This window comes from Uloborus diversus, chromosome 5 (genome assembly GCF_026930045.1).
Source record: "Uloborus diversus isolate 005 chromosome 5, Udiv.v.3.1, whole genome shotgun sequence".
In the NCBI taxonomy this organism is placed as follows: Eukaryota; Metazoa; Arthropoda; class Arachnida; order Araneae; family Uloboridae; genus Uloborus; species Uloborus diversus.
Window position 1 is genome coordinate 35,245,352 of NC_072735.1, and position 26,470 is coordinate 35,271,821.

Consider the following 26,470-nt stretch of genomic DNA (forward strand, 5'->3'; position numbering starts at 1 on the left):
ATGAATAATTGAAAAGATAACAGAACAATAAACGAATAACTAAATGGATAAAACAATAATATATGAAGAAAAATAAATGAGCGGGCAAAAGAATGAATGAATGAGAAAATAAGTGAATAAATGAATAAAAATAAGTGACTCTTTAAATGAAGGAATGTAAATGAATTATTTACTAATAATAAAGCAGAAAGTCTCTCTGTCCGGATCTCTGTCTGTCAGGATCTCTGTGACGCGAGTAGCGCCTAGACCGTTCGACCGATTTTCATGAAATTTAGCATAAAGTTAGTTTGTAGCAAAGGGGTGTGCACCTCGAAGCGATTTTTCAAAATTTAGATGTGGTTCTTTTTCTATTCCAATTTTAAGAACAAAATTATCATAAGATGGACGAGTAAATTGCGAAATTATCATAACGGGAAACCGTATCATGGGCACAAGCCAATTGGCGAGAAAATTCACCATACATTATTTGTAAATATGCTGGAAAACCAAAAGACCTTTTAATTTTCTATTACGGGCAAAGCCGTGCGGCCCGCATTTTCTATTACGGGCAAAAATGTTCTTTATCCATGATTTGTGCTAATTGAATATGTGCCCTAAAAGAAGGACACTGGTTCTTGAAGGGAGTTCATTAAATAAGAAAGAGAAATTTATGTGTAATGAAATGTTTTATTATACTAATTTATATTAAATAATGCTGTGTAATTATAATTATTATTATATACTTAATTACCATACATAAGACAGGTTTTAGAAGTAGTAATATGTTATGATACTAATAGAATAATTTTATTATTTGAAGGCATATTATGTTTTGTTAATAGGTAGGTTACGTATGCTTAGTTTTTGATGTGATATTATATGAGTAACATACTATTAGTTGGATTGGAGTACAATATTTAGCTAATTATTTTCATTTGGAAATATTATTTATTTCCTTTTTGCATTTTTTAATGGCAAACGTATAGATAATCAAAACTTTAACTGTTCAAAAATAACTTGTAGTCTTTTTAAATTCGTATAAACAAAGAAACAAAATTTAAAAGAAAAACAAAACGGTACTAGACTGCCAAAAATAAAAAAAAAAAATGAATCGCATAGAAATAAGCAAAAATAAAATTCTACGTAAATTATATTTTGAAAAACCAAGCTTATTTATTAGTTCAAAAAAAAAAAAAAAAAAAAATATTCGAAGTTTTTGAACATACTTTCATGACATTAATATTTAATACTGAAATAAAAATTTCCAAATAATCAGAACTTGGTATATATTTTCTACCTCAACAACAACGCATAATGCAATTGTGCTCCAAAAACTTTAATAACCGTTATTTTGCTGGTAGACAAATGTAATCTTTCCAGTCCCTTGTGCGAGACGAGAGGCAAAAATGGCATCGCATTAGAATTCAAAACTCTTATTATCTTAAATTAAGCCACACAACTTACCACATAATGCGTTAAAATGTTTATAGAATTATGCCTCGTATTTTTCCATCTAATATTGCCCAGTCTATTGGGATGCTTAACGGCAGGTTTAATCACATAGCAAGAAACTTTGTGACAGGGAAGAAAATCTCAAGACACTTGTAAAGTATTCAAAAGTCAGGCAGAGGTACGATAATCTACAAAACAAGATTATACTCAGAAAGAGGCAGGCAGCAGGAGGAGCGACCCTCCCAAGAGAGCATCGCGACTTTTTTTTTTTCCTGCTTAAAAATATCCTCTTTCGACTTGCGCGACAGGCAAGAGGAAAGTTTTCTTACATTGAAGTAAACTTTAAATAATAAATATCAAACTAAATTTGTATGAGGCAGAGAATTTAGGGCCACATAAAATAAAGAAGTGTTTAGCAGCGCTGCAGTAGGCAGTCGAAATGCGTTTATAGGTATCACTGAGATCGTCTGCAATTCTGTGTTGCCATTAAAAGCATAAATTTTTCATTCGCCGGAGCAGGCGAGTCAGTTACGTTTCGAATCTGGCAACGTTATTTATTATGCGACTTCAACCTGTTTGCTGTCGAATAACTGAGAATTTTCAGTGGAGATGTTCGATGAAGAAGTAAGATTTCAAGAAAAGGAGAGGGAGGGAAAAAAATCGCTTTGCATGAATTCCACCTGAGAAGCGTATTAATATTTACTGCTGTACGCCTTAGATGCGACAAAGTTTGTCTTTTGAAAAGTTCAGAAAATTTTATAAGTGTTGCAAGAGAAGAGATATACTGCCGGATTTATGTAGGCGACTCTTTTTCGTCGAACGAAAACGAAATTCTCAGGTTCAAAGGCGCATTTCAAAGGCAAGAATGAAAGCAAAAGTTATGGAAAAAAACAACAGCTTCTCTCTTCAAACGCACCTGATAATCCCCCAAGGAAGATTCCCCGTTTCGAAGAAATTTATGCAATTGTGCGGACATTAATGCAGATTTTGAAGAGGCTGCAAAGTTGGAGAAACTTTAGCGACAAAGGGAGGTAAAAATTAAGATGATACCTGCGTACGATCCAAGCGACTCACAAAATATATGCCGTGCTTTAAACTCTGCGCCTTTGAAGGTGTTTCTTGCACAAGCAACGATGATTAAGACTAAAACATAAACAAGACGGTAAGAGCTTTGTCTCACAGAAAATTTCGCACAGAATGCAAATTTTTTCCTGTCGACTTTTTCTCACGCGCGTTCTATAAAAGAACAAATTGTTTTTCTTGTCTAAACGAAAGATAACAAGACGCGGACGAAAAAAACACTTTTTAGGCACGTTTCGTGAAATTAAAAACTTAAAGTCTTTCCTTCGGCTGGAAAAATAGTGTAGTGAAAGATAGTTTTATTATAAAACTAAAACCCTTTTAAATGCTTCCTGAACAATTTTCTTTACCTCAGATAATCTAATTATGCCTTACATGTTGCAAGGTAAAGGTGTAACAGAAAAAATTTAATTTCCTGCAATTTGATTTCGTTTGAGGCATCTAGCAGAGTTGAGTTTAAGCACTTCTTAGTTATGAGATTAAAAGACACACAATAAAATCATCGTGAAACTTTTCTTTAAAATTACTTTAAACTAGTATTTGTATCAAGAAAACATATAACATATTAATATAAAATGTGGAAACATATTTCAAAGGTTTGAATAAATTGCTTTGCAGCAGGCCGAAGTGACGTAGTTTTAAAAATTTAACATCTTAACTATTTCTTACCAACACTGTAAAAGCACTTATAATTTCGCAAGGCTTTAATTTTCGCAAACTCTTCGTAATCGTGAAAATTTTAGCTTCGGAGAAATATTTTTTTTATGTAGAATTTTTTAACTTTTCGTGATGTGAATAAAAAAACATCGTAGATTTTTCAGCTCGCTTCATTTTCTCGAAAATTATGGCTCCCGAAACTAAGTGCTTTTACAGTATTTGTTCTATTGATGTTTGCAAATATCATTTGTAAAGAAATATCTATTGATAAATTTTCGTTATGTTTAAATATATTTAAATTTTGTATATTTATTAAGAGAAAGGGATGTGTTTACTCGAATCTTAAAAATCTTAATTTTTGCAAAGAGGTTAACATTTAATTACTTAATATACTGGTATTAAGACGAATCCAACGCATTACTAGTGCAGTTATCTGTTTAACTGATGAAGTTTAATTACAATTGAGAATTTAAATTAATTACAGGAAACTTTGCCGATACGAAGGTCCCGAGATCGAACCTGCCACTCACATGTTGCGTTTTTTTTTTATCTCTCGTTAATTTAATCATAAAGTTTTACAGTAAAATGGGATTTTACGGTAAAAGTTACTGGTAACATGTACGGCAACTGTACAGTAACTTTTACCGTAAAATTTCAGGATTTTTTTTTAACAGTGTAGTCATCACTTTTGCAAAGAGTGATTTTAAGGGATTTTTTTTAAAGAGCTTTTATAGAGATTGTCAATTTAAGTATGTATAAGTACTAAACATGGAGTTCTATGGGAACCTCGTAACCAACTATGCTAATATTTCCCGAACTGACATTAGACTTGGCATCTTAATCTAATACGTTGCTAATTTATGACATCGTCAGAGTTAGCGCATTCCGATTCATTACTTCCATTTTACTCGAAACTTGGGTGTCTCCCCAGTTTCGCTAACACGCAATTCCCCCCCCCCCCCCCCAGTTTTTCAGTTTTAATAATACCTTTTAATGTATGTAAAGGGGGGGAGCGGGTATTTTAAATGTCGGCGAAACTGAAGATATACCGAAACTTTACCTTGAACAATCTCACCAAAAAACTGAAAATTATCCCCCTCTGCTATGGTAACGGCACCAGGAACAGACATGCTTAAGACATCAATCTCTTGTTAACTCAATTTTCTGAGCCTTTTAAAACTATTTTTCTTTAATGCAACTACATCTTTTTTAACGTTTGGCTGCTTCTGGATCCTTTGAATTTTGTTAATTCTATTTTTATTTGCTCAATTTCGAAAAAAAGTCCGAACCCCAGTAACAGACACCGAAAATAGGGAAGTTGCAACCTATTAAATATTCCTATTTTTACTTTTGAATATTGTTAATTGACCCTCAAAACTAAAAAATTCACTATCGCCGAATTTTAAAACACCATGATTGATTTTAAATGAATTTTTAAAAACCCACGCGCAAAAGCGCTCTCTTCTGAAACGTCACGAACTTAAGTCACAGGGCTCTGTCTAGAGGGCAGCCTTCCGCGGAAGATCCCCTGTTGTCGAAACGGACATTTTGAGAGCGCCGATATTTTTATTTTTAAGAAAATTACTAATCCTTTTCAACACACTATGGAGGCCGGATTCGTTAAAGCACAGTCTAATAATCTTCCTCAAGTAACATCAATGATGGTGTTCGAATATTTCCGAGAGGATGAGCAGGGCCTGATTAACGCACGGTTCGGCGGGTCCGCGGACCTGGGCACCACAAATTTAGGGGCACTAAAATAGCCTAAATTAACTTCCTTCCTTCCTTTTTTTTTCTGTTAAAGTGAACGTTCCTTTTCCTTTTCAGCTTTGAAAAGAATCAAAAATCGTTTGAGAAGCTGCGTTTCTCAGGATAATTTACAGGCGTTTTTCTTATTGACCATTGAAAATTCTGTGACACCAAAATTAGATTTCGATGATGTGATCGACACATTTGCCTCTGTTAAAGCCAAAGCCTTTTTAAAGCTTAATGTCAAAATTAGTTTTTTTTTTTTTTTTTTTTTTTGCTATTTTTTCAGTTTCAAAATGTTTTTTAATTCATTTTCACCTTAAGGTAAGGCAATTTTAACTATGATTAGTATGGTGACTATCAAGTGTTTGGTATTCAAATCCCAGGTTTTTGTAGTAATGGGTAGGTTTCTAGTATATTAGGTTTCTAGTATAAAACATTGACTTTGAAATTGTGCTGATTTTCTCATGGGGAGGGGGGCACCAATTTTTACTCAGGACCTGGGCACCAGTTTGTCTTGATCGGGCCCTGAGGATGAGAGATTTAATGTCCAGAAACGTGATGACAAGTACGTCTTAAACGAAGCTAACTGCACTTTCGTCGTTTTCTTCTTGTCCGCAGAAGCAGCAGAAGATCGGATAACGTCACTTCCTGAGCCATTTGACGTCACATTCGCTTGAACTCTAAAAATTATTTAAAAAAAAAACTATTTATCGTATCGCAATTTTTTTTCTTCTCCGGTGATGTTCATACATGTTATTCTATCATATGAAAATATAATTAAACTAGTATGTTGTGGCCATCACGAAACTTTCTTCTATATTTTTCCTTTTTCTGATCCCTCCCCATGCTTGACGAGGAAGCAATATTCCTAACAGAAACAAAATTACACATGCAAAAACTTGACGACCATCCCAATGTCTGAATTATTGTAAAAACAAAACAAAGAGCGAAAATTGAAAGTTACTTTAAAAGCCTTACTTGAATTAATTACAAATATTTTATTTATTAACAAACATAAGATGGCAACAGTTAAAAATTTTAAATCATTGAGATAATATTTCCGATCATTTCCATACAATTAAAATCACGAGAAATACGCAGACGACCATCTATTACGATTTATCTTTCTTATTGTTGCATTAATAAAACTATTTTTATTCGCAAAAAAAAAAAAAAAAATCAACACCTCTTGGAGCGATTGGAGTCAAAATTGAACCAAAGCCTGTTTACGTATGGATTCACATATATTCCAAATTTCAACCAGAACGTAGCGTTACTTTTTGAGATAGGGCACTCACAATGGAAAAAAAGAACGGGCGATTGCGCTACCCCCTTTTTAGCTGTTGACACCAAAATAAAATCAGCTCTTATACCCACTAAGGGCTACTTGTCAAAAAATTTTTTTTTGATTCCGTTCGTTATTTCTTGAGATACAGCAGTCACAATTGACGACAAAAAACGTTCTATAGCTCAACCCCCCTTTGAGTTATTGACACCAAAATTGAATCAGCACCTGCTCCTGTTAATGGCAACATATGGACCAAATTTTGTTTGATTCCGCCAGTTACTTCCCGAGGAATAGCAAGCACGCGTAACTCAAAAAACGTCCCATTGCTCCACCCCCCTTGGAGGAATTCGCGCCAAAAACCAATGGGCACAAGTTCACATACGGGCACATATGTGTACCAAATTTCTTTCGATTTCATGCGGTAGTTTTTGCTGTAGAGCAGCCACAAAAAACTGGTCACACACAGACGTGACACACATACATACACACACACATACATACATACACACACACACACACACACACACAGACAGACAGACATTTTCCAAAAATAGTCGAAATGAACTCAGCACACCTCAAAACGTTCGAATCCGTCAAAATTCGAAATTCGAAAATTTGCACGAATCCAATACTTTCTTCTATATATTAGATATAGAAGAAAGTAAAAATCGAAAACTTCCCTATTCTGATGATACCCTGTAACAGATAGGATGAGGAAAGGATGAGTAAAGGACGAAACTCTCCTTTTCTCTTCAAAGTGTGCAAAAGTTCTTTATTTGTAGGTCTAAAACCTTAATAAATTCAGATGAACATGAAACACCGGAAGACCTCTTGGTAGCTGTTCATAACCTTCCACCACTGCCTTGAAAATACTAACTGAATCATAAAATTCACTTTGATAACCATTGGATGGTTGCACCGTATTCATGGGTCGCAGCAACATCGGTTTTACCCGCCTAAAATTCTTATTATTTAAATTCCAACTTACGACTGTCTGTTACTGGACCTTTATGTGTTACTGGTGCCGTTACCCTAGAGTATTTTTACTTCCTTTTACAAAAAAGGAAGTATTGTATTCGCGAAAAAAATTTCACTCAAAATTCGGCTTTAATTTCCATTTTGCTCAACTCCGAATTAATGTTGAGTTTTTTTTTCAACCCGACCACACGCGGATAAGTGCCTAAGAACGTATAAACACCCGAAATATCCATTTTGACATTCCCCGAGTTAATTACAACGACTTTTCTCGTGACGTCCGTATGTACGCATGTGCGGATGTGCATATGTATGTCGCATAACTCAAGAACGGTATGTCCTAGAAAGTTGAAATTTGGTACGTAGACTCCTAATGGGGTCTAGTTGTGCACCTCCCTTTTTGGTTGCATTCGGGTTTTCTAAAGGAGTCTTTTGCCCCTTTTTGGGTCGAAATCATTGTTAATTTCGATGGATACTCAAGCAGTGTTATAATTTGGCGGACACTTAGCGATATATCGCCAGTCTTTTGGTCGCCAAGTTTTGTCGTCAACTTGGCGACAAATTTGATGAATTTTTTTTTTTAAATCTGGTTTCAATTTGGCCACTGTTGGTGATATTTAGAGAGTAAACTATTGAATCACATTAAAATGACCAGTAATGAGAAAATGACATTAAAATTGGAGTAAAAGGAAGTCATGTGATGCACACATCAGCTCGTTTAAAATCACTTACGACTTTTTTAACGTTGATTGTGCATTTTAATCGCAATTTAGCACATAAAGCTTTGTCGCTTTTCTTCAGACACTACTTTGACTAGCTGTTCCAAGTATAGTTTCAAACTTGTTTCTAATCACCATTTCCTTCTTCTTTTTTCGATCATCTTTGTCAAAAGAGCGTAGGAAAATTCTAGTTCCAGATTTAATATCTCCTAAAACGCACGCGACATTATGGTTAATGCCTTGGATGCATTCAATTTTAACCGTGAGTAACGGCAGATTACCCTTCGCAGGATCCCACGCTAGCAATTGCTAGGACTTCCATTTAAAGCAACGGAAAACGCAATGCCTCAATCAATCTACACTAATAATCCCAACGTTAATTGAATTGCGAAGATAGTGGGACGCATATTGCATTGAACGGGTTGATTTAGATCTACTCAGAAATATCACAAGTGGTTTTCGCTGATTTATGTTATGTCGAAACCTAACGAGAATTCGTCCTTTTATAGTGTTCGTGCCGAATCCTGCGGCTTATGATGAAATTCCATGTCTTTGGTCAACATTAATCGCACTCTTCACCAGATATTTCACGTAAAAAATGCCGTGCTCATGCTGTCATTTTTTAATGAATTTAGATTAAATACTTATGTTATGCTTCCATGTTATTTGTTATACATTAGTTTGCTACACTGCGGAACAGTTTGTAAGACATTTTCGGATGAATTCGGTTTTTAAGCTATTTAGAGATAAACTAGCTGACTCGTGTGAAGCATTCGCAGCTTTATAAAGTTATTCGAAAATCCGATGGGGTACAAAGGGTAATTTTCGAAAAACAGCCAGAATGAGATTTTTTTTTCCTCTTCCCGGCGAAAAAAATCTTTAACATGATGAGTTACATTTGTAGTTTTATGAAGCATGAAGAAAGCACCCACCAAAAAACAAAATAAATAAATAAATAAATAAATAAAATTAATTTGAATTTTGTCATCTTGAATTCAAATTATGTTTTTCGCAATCACGAGTGTGTGTTTGTATGTGTGTGTGTGGGGGGGGGGGTATGTGTATGTGTGTAGGCATGTGTGTTTGTGTCTGTGTGCAGTCATGAGTGTGTGTGTACTTGTGTGTATGAGTGTTTGTGTGCGTGGGGGCGGGGTATGTGTATGTGTGTGTAAGCATATGTGTTTGTGTCTGTGTGCAGGCATGAATGTGTGGGCAGTTGTCTGTATTTGTGTGTATGTGTAGGTGTCTGTATGCATGCGTGTGTGTATGTGTTTGTGTATGTGTGTAGGGGTATGTGTGTGCATGGTGGTGTATGTGTGTGTATGTGTTTGTGTGTGCGTGTGTGTGTGTGTTGGTGCGTGTATGTATGCGTGTGTGTAGGATATGGAAGCAACCTGGAGACGGTTTTCGCTAGAGGAGCAGCATCGTGAGGCCGGCCGACGCGACGGGTGGTGCTGGCAGAGGGTGGCGCCGTGCCGGTGGGAAAAATGATAGGACGCCAAAAACAGTCAAATGAAAGCAATAAGCAATCGTGATTGCTCAAAAAAAAAATTGAATTCTGAAATTTTGAATTCAAATTATGTTTTTCGCAATCACGAGTTGCGACACGACCCTACTCATTAGAGTTATTGTTTCTAGAAACGGCTCCTGTCCCCCAAACCTGCCCCTCCTCCTGCGCGGTTACGTATGTATAGTGGTGTGTGAAGGCGCGTGTGCGTGTGTATGCTTGTGTGTGTGCGTAGAATGTGTGCATGCACGGAGTCGTGTGTGTGAGTTTGTACGTGTAAGAGTGTGCATGTGTATGAGCGTGCGTGTGTGTAGGACATGGACACCACCGACCAGGATCAGCAAATTCCGGGGTACAGTGCTCAGGACCAGAGGCCGGTGGGCGGTGGTGCAGCAGAGGCCTCTGGTCCAAGCTGAAAAAGGAACCAAACGCCAAAGACGGTGAAGTGAGAACAATAAGCAATCGTGATTGCTCAAAAAAAAAATAATAATTTGAATTTTGACATCTTGAATTCAAATTATGTTTTTCGCAATCACGAGTGTGTATGTAGGCGTCTGTATTTGTGTGTGGGGGGTATGTGTGTTTGTGTGCAGGGGGTATGTGTGTTTGTGTGCAGGGGGTATGTGTGTTTGTGTGCAGGGGGTATGTGTATGTGCGTAGGGGTATGTGTATGTGTGTGTGTAGGCATGTGTGTTTGTGTCTGTGTGCTGGCATAAGTGTGTGGGTAGTTGTGTGTATGACTGTGTGTGTGGGGGGGTATGTGTATGTGTGTGTAGGCAAGTGTGTTTGTGTCTGTGTGCAGGCATGAATGTGTGTGTACTTGTGTGTATGTGTAGGTGTCTGTATGTATGCGTGTGTGTTTGTGTATGTGTGTAGGTGCATGTGTGCGTGTGTGTTTGTGTATGTGTGTAGGTGCATTTGTGCGTGTGTATGTGTATGCGTGCGTGTTTGTGTGTAGTTGTGTATGTATGCGCGTGTGTGTAGGACATGGACGCAACCTGGAGACGGCTTTCGCTACATGAGCTGCATCGTGAGGAGCCGGTCGACGGTGATGGTGCGGAGGGTGACGGTGAGAAAATAAAATGATAGGACGCCAAAAAAACAGTCAAATGAAAGCAATAAGCAATCATGATTGCTCAAATAATAATAATAATAATAATTTGAATTCTGAAATTTTGAATTTAAATTATGTTTTTAGCAGTCACAAACTGCGACAGGACCCTAATCATTGGAGTTATTGTTTCTAGAAACGGCCCCAAGCCTGCCCCTCCTCCAGGGCGGTTACGTGTGCATAATTGTGTGTGTGTGTAGACTTGTGTGTGTACGTAGACCTGTGTGAATGCACGTAGGCGTATGTGAGTGTATGTGTGTGAGCGTGCGTGTGTGTAGGACATAGACGCCTTCCACCATGAGAAGCGGATAGCTCAGGACCGGAGGAGCCGCGCCTGCAGAGGCCGGTGGGCGGTGGTGCTGCAGAGGCCCTGGTCCAAGTTGAAAAAGGAACCAAACGCCAAGAACGGTCAAATGAGGACAATAAGCAATCGTGATTGCTCAAAAAAACTTGGATGTCTCAATTGCCAAATCGATTAACTCCACTTTTTGAAAAAAAATCCTCATTTCTGCTTTAATGGTGCTTTATCAATGCTTAGCATGTGAATTTGTATTAAAGTTTTGGTTCAGTACATTTTTGAGCATGTTATGGCAGAAAATGTAACACGAGGGCCTATATACTCCTATGGATAACACCATCTTCTTCATCACTTTTCTCTATACTTTTTGTGTTATGGAGTTAGTCGATTTGGCAAATGAAGCATCCATATTGTAACGGATCCGGTGCTACTTCCAACTTTCTTGAAAGGACGACACAGTTCTTGATTAAAAACACAAGAAATTTATTTACACTATGTAAGGAAAGATCGTCAACAACTGCTAAATTAATCATCAGCAATTAAGCAAATATCACACAACACCGTAAACTCAACGGTTATACACGTATTTACTTCCAAATACGAAAAACAAAACAGCGAAATGCCTCGCAATAAACAGAGCTAATACACTCTCCGTACAAATTCTCAATCGAAACTAAACTTTTTATCCTGCGTAACGGCTTTTATACACACCAAAAGAGACCTCTCAACTATTCCAGAAAATACTACACCGTTCTACACTTTTTTATTTCTTTCATTCATAAATTTTATCAATGAAAAATAAGGGATCGTATACTTCAGCCGAATGTATAGGGGCTGTATATTCATTACGGGAAACTATTTACAGGTTACGTTACTACAATAATTACTGTTTACAGAATTTGTAACAATATATTAATGTAATGCGCAGGCAATAAAATGACAAAACAAATTGAAATCGATGCTTTCATTCTGTTGAAATATTTGTAAAATATTGTGCTGCAATTTACCATGCTATAACTAATGTCTCGTTTCCAGATATTAATAATATAGAATTGTAGCTCAGAATCCTACAATGAGTTTAGGATATGGAAATATGGATCATAATTCTGATGAAGAAAATAAGTCATTAAAACGATACCTTTTGGACGCTGGGGATTCGAACTTACTACCTTTGAATTTATTAGCACGACGCTCTACCAAGTGAGCCAATGCGTCTCCGTTTCGGGATGCTATGCATTGAAGCAATGCGTAATAAAACGCAGAATAAAATGTTTGTTTCAACAAAACAACCAAGTTGTAAATTGACTCTTTATTTTTCACCGAAAGCAGTTTAGATAATCTTTAAGATGATGGCGTACTTTTGCAATTTGAGGTAGGTATTGACGGAGTTATGTCGTTCTCACGAAAAACAACCTTTGATCCTTAGGGCGGTTCAAAAAAGCTTTTTTTCAGCTAGAGTCCGGGAGCACCCCCTATTTTTTTACACTTACTAATAGTATTATGCTACAAAAGTTTTAGCTTCTTACTCAAATTTTAAAAGGGTGCTCAATGACCCCTCCACTTAACATTAACCGTAGCATAGAAAATGTCTTAAATTTAGAAAAACTAAATTTGCCCAGCTGTTTTTTTTGCAAATAATTATTTTATTGCAATCTGTAGCATATTTCTCGCGTATATTATAATATGCAGCATTGTTTTTTCAGTTGAATGTATTTTTTACCCCCCTCCCCATACTGATTAACTTTGGGGGAGGGGGTTAAGCACCCTCTTTCTGTTTAAATAGGAAGCTAAAAATATATTACTATTCATAAGTCTAAAAATATTGAAGGGTGTCCTGCTATATAGGAGAATTTTTTGAGCAATCATGATTGCTTATTGTTCTCACTTGACAGTTTTGAATTCCAATGATTTTATTCCCCCCCCCCCCCCCCCGCCTCCCTCTGCAGCACCACCGTCTGCCGGTCTCACGATGCTGCTCCTCTAGCGAAAGCCGTCTCCTGGTTGCGTCCATATCCTACACACACACGCCACTACATACACACACGCATATCTACGCACACCTACACACCTACACACATACAAACACAAATACACATACAAACACACACAAATACACATACACACATACCCACAAATACACATACAAACACACACAAATACACATACACACTCATGCCGGCACAAAGACACAAACACACATGCCAACATACACACACACTCGTGATTGCGTAAACATAATTTGAATTCAAGATGTCAAAATTCAAATTAATTTTTATTTATTTATTTATTTATTTATTTTACGTGTATTTTCGAACCTCCCTATTGAACCTATATGATGACTGGCCCTGATACTGGTCCGTGTGACAAAAATTCAAAACGGGAACTCTCTTTATTTTTCGCCAAAAACGGTGAAAAAAATATTTACAACGATGCCTTACGTAAGAAGTTTGATAAAGCATTAAGGAAGTTATGGTGTTCCCATATAAATAAATAAATGATATTAAAATAATAATAATAAATCTTATACTATAGGCCTGTTGTTTAAAAACTGTTGTCACATTTCTTCTGCCCCTAGAGTATTTTTTCTCTGCACCTCATGTGAATTTGACCACTTTCCGCAGGAGAGTATTACAGGGAGCAACCGTACAACTCTCCTATTGGCAGACCTTTTAACCTTTTTAAATGGGGTCGTTTTCAATACTTTAAAAGTATTTTTCTCTGAAAGAACATGCTTAAAAACATAGGATCTAACCATTTTTTAAATAATTTGTTTAAGTTTAATATTTCAAAAAAATTACTTAAATCGGTGATCTTTCCTTGTTTACATTTCTTGCCGATGACGTAACAAATGATGAAGTGCCATTCTGTGTTGCCATTCACATAGCAAAATATTTAATTCGCATTTTTACTCACGTGTATTGGCAACGATATGGTTGATAGCAAGCGTAGAGCGCAATTTTAATTCGCTTCTTGATCATCATAACGTGGAAACGCGGCACAAAGATGCGCCAAAAAGCATCATTTGTGATGTCATCTGGACCACGCCTTGTTTGAAAAATCGGACATTTAAAAAAAAATTAATTAAAAAGTAACTGTTGGAAAAATGAAAGAATTTTCTGGTTCCATGTTTTTTTTTTTTTTTTTTTTTTGAGCAATCACGATTACTTATTCTCATTTGGCTGTTTTTAATGTTACGCTGACTTTATTTTCCCGCCAGCACCCTCTGCAGCATCACCGTCGACCGGCCGCCTCACGATGCTGCTCCTCTTGCGCAAACAGTGTCCAGGTTGCGTCCATATCCTACACACACACACATACAGACACTCATGCCTGCACACAGACACAAACACACATGCCTACATACATACACACACGAACGCATACACACACACGAACGCCTACACGCACACGCGAGTGCACAACTCACTCACACACATGCATACATACACTCACACACACACGCACCCACAAACATGCACCTACACAAACACACACGCGCATACACACGCTCGTGATTGCGAAAAACATAATTTGAATTCAAGGTGCCAAAAATTCAAATTAATTTTTTTTTTGTTTTTTTGCTTAGTCTATCAATTTCAGTGACTAAATTACTACTTTTGATTGAAGAAAACAACCTCATTGAAAAGAGGAAAAAAATCTGTTTATTTACTAAAACATTATATTATTGTAATTATTTGTAAAAAATTTAAATTACTTTTTTAGGTTTATGTCAACCTATAGGAGAGCAGTACGGCTGCTCCCTGTGATACGCGTTTTCCCGCGGAAAGTGGTCAAATTCACATGAGGTGCAGAGAAAAAATACTATGGTAACGGAAGAAAAGTAACAACAGTTTTAAAACAGCAGACCTATCCCATTTACAAGATTTTTAAATTTGTTTACTATAATAACTTGTAGAAAAACAATGCAATACTATGTAAGAGATGAACAGAATGAATAGAACAGTGACAAACCAGAAGATTAAAAAAGAACAAATCTTTATTTTCAAGCACGGAAACTTAACTGATTTAGCTTTGGCGTTGCCAATCAAGAAGTTTAAACTAAACTTCACAAATATTGATACGATATAAAATCGATATATTACATTTACTTATTTTTATTTTCTTTATTTATTTTTATTTTATTTTATTTATTTATTTCTTTGTGGGAACGCCAAAACTTTCTTAATGTTTCATCAAACTTCATAAGTAAGGCATCATTGTAAATATTTTTTTCACCGGTTGAAAATTAAAAGGATCAGTAAGGAGTGTAAAGTAATTTCGTGTTCAACGGTATCATAAAAAGCTTTTTTTTTTAAATATTGTGTATAGTGATCTCAACTATACGGGATACTGCTATTTAAAGCTATTTCACAAAATCGGTATTTGATGAGGTAAAATACTGGTATATTTTCAGTATTAATTGCAAATAATAAGCATTTTTTAATTAGAATGTTTTTATTTTAACTTGTTAGATGTCTGCTGTTATTTTTAAAGTGCATTTCTCTTTCAATGAGATGGTACCAACGTCAATCTATTGATGAAAAATATGGCTTGAAAAATTCGAATTATTAGAATAATAATATGATAAAAAAGTTGCAGAAAGAATACAAGTAATGAATGGCATTTTCGTGCATTTTTGTGCACCATGTTTTTATTTCTTCCACTTCATTGATCACTGACTTACCCTTTTGTAAAAGTTGATTTCAATGATAATTACAAATGTATTTTTATCATGCATAATTTATTCCGACCATCACAACGTCAGCAGTACTTTGTGGCATTATTTTTTAAATATTTCTGTCAACCGTGTGGAATTTCAGGAAAATTTTTTTCTGGGTATAACAAATGGTGATTAGATCTCAACGGTATTGGTTTGCTCTCCTGCCTCGCTACTTCTTTACTAATGATAAAGCTGAAAGTCTGTATGTCTGGATATCTGTCTCTTAGGCGCATAACGCCTAGACCGCTGCGCTTAATTTCATGAAATTTGGCACAAAATTAGTTCGTAGAATAGAGTTGAGCACCTTGGAGTGATTTTTCAAAAATTCGATTTTGTTCTTTTTCTACTCTAAGCCCATTTTACAGAGTGAATTACGATAACATGGACGAGTAAATCATCATAACATGGGCGAGTAAATTACCTTAACATGGACGAGCAAATTACCATAACATGGACGAGCAAATTACCATAACATGGACGAGCAAATTACCATAACATGGACGAGCAAACTACCATAACATGTACGAGTAAATTACCATAAAATGTACGAGCGAATTACTATAACATGGACGAGCAAATTACCATAATATAGACGAACAAATTACCATAACATGGACGAGCAAATTACCATAACATGTACGAGTAAATTACCATAACATGAACCAGCAAATTACCATAACATGGACGAGCAAATTACCGTAGCAAATTGGCGAGAAATTCATCACCCAGCATTTGTAAATATACAGGAAAACCAGATGACCTTTTAATTTTCTACTAAGAGCAAATCTGTGTGGGTACGCTAGTAACTATATATAATTGGTGAGATAATATTTAGTAGTTATAGAGTGCCTTAAATATTTTATTATTGAAAAAGAATAGTGAACTGGAAAATATTTTCAGATATTTACATAATTATGAATAATTTTAAAAAAAATGAAAAAAAATGAAGGGAACTTGCAAAGATCAAATTTATTGAAATTCAAAAAACTGACTTGGAGTGAGAAGAAGGGCAATACTCAACATGCTGGGAACCATGTATGTGTGTTTTCCAAGCTATTTTTGATTAAAAATAATCTAATCATTTTGCTACAAAACATCATAGCTAGTTTTCTTTTATTTTTTCTTAAAATGCAGAAGAGTCTTTGATCAATACGTCAAACTTTTTATTTGAAATTTCTCAAAATAAGAGCACAATACGAACACTACCAATAGCATCTTAGTCACAACTAGGATTCTTCCTGAAAAACTAAACAGCAAGCAGAAGCCCTTTTTCGACAAAAAACAAATTTCCTTCATTTGATGGAAAATTCAAAACGGTTCGTCATTTTTTGGGTAGTCGCAAAATGCCAGTTTCTTAAACTTTCTTCTTTTTAAAACTCTGTCCTCGTTAGTTTCGAAACGAGTCGGTCATTAGGCTTTTTCTTAAAGCACTCAAAAAATGGAAGAAAGTTGCTTGGAGCAAGGATGGGTGGTACCCCAGTATAGGGGAGGGTGGGGAGGCGTTTTACAAGATACACTTCCCAACAGGAGCAATTTACATACTTTTTTTTGTACCAATGTTCAGAGGCAAAGAAGAGTAGGAAAGTTTATTACAGGCAATTATTCGAGGGTAAATTGATTTTTTAACAACATTTATTAGTTAACTCGAAGCAAAAAAAAAAAAAAACACTACATGAAAAAATGTTGAACACATCACTGACTGTAACCCTCAAAATGGAGACATTTACTATGTAGTGTCGGAATCAGAAAAAAGGAAGGGGGAGGGAGGCATTTATTTATAAATTTATTGAAAGCAAATATTGAAAGTTATAACAGTAGCAAAAAACACATACGCAAATATTTTTCTTTTTACTAACAACATAATATGAATATTTAATATAAATAATAACAATAAGTGCAAAAAACAAAAATTAAGTCATTTATAGGAATGTAAGGTTTTTTTTTTTTTTTAGCAGAACTTAACGTTTCATAGGCACAACATAATATGAATAAGTAATATAAATAGTAACAGCAAGTGCACGAAACAAAAAAAGGGTCAGTTATTGGAATGTAAGGACATTTTTTTTAATCAGAACTTAGAGTTCATAGGCAATAAAATTCAGATAAATTATAACTTTGTAAAAAGTTTGACAAATTTAACATATTTAAGAAAATGTGCTCTTGACCGTTTGTTAGTTGGTTAAATTGTTTAGGTACCGTAAATACGAGTTACTTTGGCCCACATTTTACTATTCCTATTTCTAAGCAATGGAAACTTTTTTACGCATCAAAAGTACTTTTAATTTACTTTTTGAATAGTTATCATTTTTAAAAAGTGTTATCATCCTTTTCAATTGTTTCTTACTTTGGCCAATGTTACCTTTGCGTTTAAATTGCTTTGGCCCAAGGAGATTTTCAGTAGGAAAAATTGTATGACTAACAAGAGTCAAAAAAAAAAAAAAAAAAAATTCGTGTTCACACGAAAATTTAATTATTGGAAAGAAAAATACATTAATATGAAGTTTGAGTCTCACAAATTAGTTTTGGAAATTGAATAATTAAAAAAAAACACTATTTGTAAAACAAAGGACCATTAATTGTCGGCCACTTCCCAAACTTGCTAATGCGTTCCATGAAATCAACAACAGCTCTTTCTTCTCTTCCCTGGAGACGTGTGGCTGTTCTACAACAAAACTTTCCAACAAATTACCCAAAATTTGTAAGAAGCAACTGGGTAGACTTCTTTTAGTCTCCTACAACTTTCAGTTCCTCTTCATCTTCCGTAGTATAAACCATGTCACATTGATCTGATGAATTGATTATACAGTAATCACTCCCTTTCTCCGTTGATGATAGTTTCGAAATTTTTCTTGTGTTTTTCCTGTTTAGAGTTTTACTTTTAGGTTTTATTTTCTTTTTCGAATCCCCCTTAGACGGATATTTTTAAGTTTTTGTGCTGGACCAAAGTAGGTCGTAATTTTTAGGTTGGGAGATTCGTTGTTATCATGAAATTTTTAAATAAAAACCTTAACAAAAATAAGGTGTAGAACTATGCTGCTAAAGTATTCAATAATATTCGTAAAAAAAACTAAAAAATCTCTTAGCAGATGCAGAACTGCTTCTACATGTAAAAGTTTAAGAGGTTGTAAAGACACATGTTAGGCAGGGGTACCCACGTAGGGGGGGGGCGGGGGGGGGGGTCATGGCGCAGACTGCGCCATTGACATTTTTAGAAGGGGTGTTTTGAGGGGTATTTTTCTCATTTTTAGGGGGCTCTTGCTTTTGGGGGGGATCTTTGCGAAGTTTAGAAGAGGCTTTTAGAGGCTCCCTCCCCTTGCTCTAAGGGGAGGGAGCATCCCTGGCACAAGGGACACAAAACCACTTGTGTAGTTCCTTGTGAGGAGCTTGGTATACATTTTGAGAACTTGGGCTGCTCTCTAACGGATACTGTCAAAATTAATTCAAAAACTACTTTCTAAAGGTTAGTAGAGAGCGTTTTATCTTTTTCTTATTTTGGGCCAAAGAAGGACACCTTCGGGACAAAATATCTCGCACTTACGGCAGGTAAGTTAAGTATTTCTTCCATTATTCTTTCCTAATAGAAAATCTTCTTTCCTTTTGGTAAAAGATTCCATACACACACACACAAGCGACCTTTTTACAAATCTAATATCGATTTTTTTTTTAAGACTCAGGAAGCAATTTTTCACATTAATATAAAATAACACAACAGATGAATTCAAATTGCTGAAAAAATGTTTATTGATAATAAAATTTTATTTGGCAATAAAAAAAGAAAGAAACAATTTCCTTCCCCCTCCCTCCAGAGGCGTGCACAGAGGGAGGAAAGTGACACCTGTTGACCCGAGCCTTAAGGTGGCACGAAATTTTTAAAATGAGGAGTGGTATACGTAGGTCTAAACAATATGGAGGGGCCTGTAAAAGTGCTTTGTGACGGTCCCCATAATTTCTGTGCTTCCCTCCCCTTACTTCGGAAAATTAATGCACTTTCCTGTAAGTTTGCGTGGTTTTTACTGTTTTTCGGTGTGTAATTTACATTGAATACAGTTAACACTAGTCTCCCTCCTCCCCGGAAAAATGTGAAATGACGGGTCTGTGTTTATATATATATATATATATATATATATATATAATATATATATATATATATATATATATATATATATATATATATATATATAGGGTGTTCCGTTTTAACCTACAAGACCTTTATTTTCACAACCGTTAGCCCTAGATGTATACTTCCAGTTGCAAAAATGTTCAAAATCAGATGCAGAGTTAAGATATTGAAAGTTTGAAGCAAAAATTAAAATGAGCAAAAAAAAAAAAAAAAAAAAAAAAAGAAAAATAAATTAACTTTTTATACGGGCCCCAGGTTCCCTAACTAATATTTAGAGAAATAATCTCCATTGAAAACTATTACTGACACAAAAAATTTGACATTTGTGCGACCAAAACTCAAGGGGATATTCGAATTTTAAGTTTTAAGGGATCATACAAAAGTTGAGATTGGAACTTATCGCCCTTTCAGAGGAATGTCATTTTGTCGAAGTAAATAAAATAAGTATTTATATTTTTCATTACTATTTCAAAATGAATGCAAATTTTTTTGCCATGATACGCGAAAGCACACTACAAAACCTCGAACTATTTGAAAAATCACACAAAATGCATATAATTTTAAACTCTTGTTAACCGCTACATTTCCCCCCAAAAAGTGTTATTGAAGGCGAGTGTAAAGTGACGTAAGTTACAAAACGCTGCGCTTCATAGCTCAGTGAATATTGGTCGTACTAATTTCAAACTTTTTATGTTGAATTATTTTTCAATGGAGATTATTTCCCTAAACATAAGTTAGGGGACCTAGATCCCGTATAAAAAGTTAAATTTCGTATTTTTTGACTTATTTTTATTTTCACTTCAAACTTTCAATATCTTAACTCTGCATCTGATTTTGAGCATTTTTGCAATGGAGTTGTTTCCTTTAGTCAAAAGTACTACTTTTACTCACTAAAATGGATAGAATGAGCAAAAAAAAAAAAAAAAAAAAAACATAGACCCAGAAAATATTTTTATTTTCTTAACAGTTGTTTTTGAATTTTTTTTTTTTTTTAAATGTCCGATTTTTCAAACAAGGCGTGGTCTTGATGACGTCACAAATGATGCATTTTGGCGCATCTTTCTACCACGGTTCCACGTTATGATAATCAACAAGCGAATCAAATATTGCGCTCTACGCTTGCTATCAACCATATCGTTGTCAACACACGTGAGAAAAGATGCGAATTAAATGTTTTGGTCTGTGAATGGCAACACTGAATAGCATTTCATTATTTGTGATATCATCGGGCAGAAGCATAGACAATGAAAGCGCATTAAGTAATCTTTAAAAATATTAAACTTAAACAAATTATTTTAAAAATGGTCAGATCCCATATTTTTAAACACGCTCTTTCAAAAAAAAATACTTTTAAAATTTTGGAAACGACCCCATTGAAAGTATATATCTAGGACTAACGGATGCAAAAATAAAGGTCTTGCAGGTTAAAACGGAACAACCTGTATAGAGTGGCGTACCTAGCAAGGTTGTCTCTCACCTGGGGCGGTAATTTTTGGTGTCACCCCCCCCCCCCACAAAGCAAATTAAAAATAATTAAATTTTTATTTAAAAACATGAAATTCGTGCAATTTTTAGGAAACAACTACTTTTGTGTTTGAAAGAATCTTAAAGTAGGCTAATGTACAAAAAAAAAAAAAAAAAAAAAATGAATGGGGGTCCGCGGGTTGCCCCCCCCCCCCAAAATTTTCGATATGTAGTTTTTTTTATTTGTAGTAAAATTTATTTTAGCTTCATATTTTTCAAAGACTTGCAATTCCACTTTGGCGTGGAATTGGAACTTTCGGGCTCCACCCACCCGTCTGGGTTGACACCCGGGGCGGACCGTCCCCCGCCCCCCGTAGTGTAGTAACTGTATATATATATATATATATATATACTAATTTTTTTGAACAGTCAACTTTTTAAATAGTTCCCCGAAGTTTAAGTTTATTTCAAAATTTCCTTTCAGTTTTACCTTGCATGAAACGCATTATGCAACGTTTAGGAGTTTAGGATAAAAATGATCAATAGGCAAAATTAATTGTTTTAACAGTTTGCGCATTAAATACGCGCATAATTAAAAATGCAACTTTAATGTTCTTATGCTTGAACATTATACCAAATACTTTCGCTTCTTCGTAATTTTCGTCTCATTTTGAATTTAAAAAAAACTTTCATTTTCAAAATTTGTTAAAGAGTTGCATTCGATTACTACTCTCCAGTGAATTACCAGTCTTTTCGGATAATTTAATCGATTTTCGCAAAATGATTTTAATTTGCGAGATTTCATTTTAAAGGGAGCTTGAAAGAGTTAATGAAGTTTCCCTTTTCTTTTTACGTTTCATTTTGCATTCATTTAGAAAGCCTTATGGAATTTTTCCTCCCAAATTATTAATGCAACCCTACCCAGCTACTTTAATTTTAATTAAAATCCGAACTTTCGTTATATTTTCTAATTTAACCTTCATTAACAGGCCATCCAATAAAACTTCTCCCTGCCCAGTTAAATAGCGGTCACAATTATTATTTGACAAAACCATCGGATTAAAAAAAAAGAAGAAAAAAAAAAAAAAGATTCCGCAACAATAACAGCAACATGAAATTATTCCTACGGCTACCAAAAAATCCCTACGCAATGAAAATAATCCCTTTTGACAAGATTCGCCATGGAAGATCGCCTTTTAATGAAAGGCTACAGCCAATTAGTGTTGCGTCAAATCCTGATTAAAATAAGCTAATTAAAGACGGCAGTGGCCCCACGCGCCACTGTAGTGCCTTGATTACAGCCCGCCCTTCGCCACTGATTGCAGGCCGTCCTAATTGGCGTGCGCCGACGCCAAAGATACACATCCAAATTAATTCATTAGACGCCGCTGTGCCAAAGTAAACGTTCCTGGCTACGAAAGCGGACTTTCCACATAATGAGTGATCATTAGAGAATCCAGACACAAATATAATTGAATTCTTTGTATATTTTTTAGCTGTTGCGTTCGAATAGGGACGCGGGGAATGAATTCGAACCCCCTTTGGTACTTTTTTTTTTGTTTCTTGCCTGGTGTTTTCAGTTTTTGATATACATATATAGAAGGATCCTTAATCAAAGCCTCAATCTGACATGTTGAGCAGAATCTTATGCGCTTTGTATGGTTGCCAAAGGTAGTTTTCTCATGCCAAAGATCGCCAAGTTTGATTTCTATATTTGCAAGGAAAGATCAACGTGAGAGATTGACATAAAGTTCTTCTGAAAATGTCTGAGACGACAAAGTTTTTGTATTGGTTGTCTTCGTAATAGGTAATTTTTATGGCAGAAAAAATTCTCCTCTACTTGGTGAACTTTTACAATTGAAAAAAGGTAATGAAATAACCATTTAAATAGTTTTAAGGTTCAAAAGTGTTTCTTAGAGAAAATATGAATGCTTTGAGGTAGGTTGCATATGAGTGCAGGTTCGCCCCGATGGGAGGTCACCGTGACCTTCCAAAAACTTCCTTATTCGGCAAATTTTGCCTGGCGGTTCGGAAAAAGTATCATCATTCGGCAAAATTTGGAGTTCTGTTCGGCAAATTTATCATCATTCGGCAAAATTTGAAGTTTCATTTGGCAAATTGACTTTCCCCCCCTCACAAAAAGGATGTTAAAAAAGAGTTAAGAACCACTCTATAAAATTTAACGCGATATAATTCATAGTAACAATCTAGGGAATATCTCGAGGGGAGGGGGTGATGGATCAAGAGTTGTTCGACACCTGACAGGGTTCCTAAGGAGCGCGAGACCGTGAGAATCGCGCGCTTTAAAAAAGAATCTCACTCGAAAATTGTTTCGATGAGGAACTTATTCGCGATTTTTTTACGTCTGCAAAATAGAATAATTAGATTTAAAAAATCTTTCAATTTTTAACAATCTTATTCTAATTTCAACATAGGGTGAAATTTTCTCACCCACATTTTTTCCTCTAATGGGAACCCTAACTGCTGTTATGGGTTAAAAACAGAGTTGTGTTCAGGACTTCATTCAACAGGTTAAATCTCTCATAGTGATTGGTCTGGGGCGTAAATTTAACTATCTGGGACGGAAGCAACTGGTGGGTGACAGAACGCGCATGGAGAATTAAAAGGGACAGAATCCTGTTGCAATGAAATCACTGGTGTGATGTAATCGTCATCAGTCAATAATCTTTATATATAAAAATGAATGTTCGTCTGTATGTCATCCATGAACTCAAAAACTACTCGGCAGATTTGACTGAAACTTTCACCGTTTGTTATTTTTGGTACTGGGAATGTTTATAGACCAGTTCGAAAAAAATCCGATTGATAGTTCCTTTTTTATTCCAATTTAAGTCACAATCCATTGGATAAATACGAATAAAATTATCGGCTGCAGAAATTAAGTCGCGTGAAAGATCTCATTGATAAGAAGTTAGCTGTTGCCATTTTTCTTGAGTTTGAACAAATAAATTCTTTCTTTATTGTTTTATGGCTTTTCATGCAACGGGGAGATTTAAAACTTTTTCTATTTGATATTTTTAGCGATTGGTTGATCTTGCAAACTGCGTGAGTACAAAATTTGAGTATAGTCACGGCTTCACTTGATACCTGGACCGATTATTATGAACATTGCTATATATATATGTATTTCTCCACGAAGAAGGTGCATAATATGCTCATTGAAGCCACTCGCCACCAGGTGGCACTGCAGAGTAGCAACTTCTGCCCCGTTCAACCTATTGTCATGAAAATCAGTATAATGATGTATTTTTTTGTTGGCGTAGCAACGCGCGTCGGGTACAGCTAGTAATGAATAAAACTTTATTATGAATATAAATTAAATTATTTTGAGATTCGTATTTTGTTCATAAAAAAAAGAAATCATACCTTCAGATATGTTTTACACAATATTTTTGAGGCTCTTTATGGCAATCACATGTTGATGGGGGACACGAAATCGCACTCGAAAAAATATTTCGATGCAGGACCCTTCTCGCGATTTTAGGTTGATTAGCAATGGAAAATATATTTGCTGTGATGATTTAATTTTTGACACATTTGGTTCTTTAGAGCGAGGTTTTAGTATAGTGCCTAGAAAGAGTAGTGTGCCGATCGGCGGGGAAAAAGTGAGGTCAGATCTGAGGAAAATCCAGATGGCGCTGCACTCGAGTAGTACGTTATGCTCCTCAATCAGACTCGTTTTAAATCAGCGATTGCATGCTGATTTCGCAGTTTAAAAACCCCGTTTTTCGGATTAAACTTATTTCTGCGCAAAAGAGAAATTCTGTAATAAGTGCTAATTGTTACATGGGTGTTCGTTTATTTTTTGAAGCATATAAAATTACCTTATTACCTTATTATAAAACTACCTTACTTAAATGAAAATAGTAGACTATAAGGGTCCATTCATTAAATACGTAAGGGTTCCAAGGGGGAGGGGGGTTGGAAAAGCCTCTACGTACCTTAGGGGGGGAGGGTCAAACTCATTCTTACATAATATTTTCCATGTCGATATTTCACATTAGACATTGCGCGGTCAAGTGATTTGGCAGAGATTATGTTCCATTTGCGTCTGGAAGGTAAGAAACGTGTTAGGATAAGATGTTTTTTTATTTGTTTTACAAAGAATTTATAGTGTAAAATATAATAAAGGAGTCGCATTGCGTACGGCATGTTTTATTTGTAATTAATATTACATCAAAAAAAAAAAAAAGTCGAAATAACATTCAGTTTAGATTCTTTTCAGTAACTATTTCTTTACGCAAAAGGTTTAATTTAATAATGTGAATTTAATAACGATTCTAGTGATGTAACGATTCAAGATTTGTTATTTTATCATTTTGAAAAACGAAATGGAATCTTACATAAGAATGGGGGGGGGGAATTCTTACGTACCCTTACATGGGGGAGGGAGGGTCAAAAATTGCCAAAATCATCCTTACGTAATTAATGAATGGCCCCTAAGTATTCAATAACAGCGCGTCTCTTATTTCTCTATAAAGCCGAGTCTCTCTGTCTGGATTTCTGTCCGGAATTCTGTCTGGATCCCTGTGACGCGCACAGCGCCTATACCATTCGGCCGATTTTCATGAAATTTAGTACAAAGTTAGTTTGTAGCATGGGGGTGTGCACCTCGAAGCAAATTTTCGAAAATTCGATTTTGTTCTTTTTTTATTTTTAAATTTTAAAAACAGTTTCCGAAGCAGAATTATCATAAGATGGACGAGTTAATTACGAAATTATCATGACGTGGAACCGTAACATGGGAAGAGCGAATGAACATAGCCGATTGGCGAGAAATTCATCATCCATTATTTGTAAATATACAGGCTAATCAAATGACCTTTTAATTTTCTCCTTCGGACAAAGTCGTGCGGGTACCGCTAGTTACAAAATAAAACTGCTTCTAAATTCTTGAAGCTAATTAAAATTATCAGGGCTTCTCAGTCTGAGTCGAAGAACAGGATAATCTACTTTTACACCTTTGACCAAAATAGTAGCATTGATTTGTAAATTTTCTTCTACTTTAATAATGATCTTTTTATCGTCAATATTATTTTTCACATAATTTTCATTATATACAAAAATTACAATATTTGAAGATTTTTTAAATTTCATACAAACCCAATATTCGTTAGGCAAATTAATATGAACAATTTCATCTATAATAGATTTATACGTGGTTATTTCAGTTTCATCTGCGGAAAGATCAAGTTTTATTTTTTTCAAACAGGGAACATTTTTCTTAACTGCATAATTCCTGATGGACCTTTGCTTTGGTATTTTTTTAGTAAAGTATGTTGGCAGATTTGGGAAAATTGTCGTAATTGCCTCGTCTTTTAAAAAAA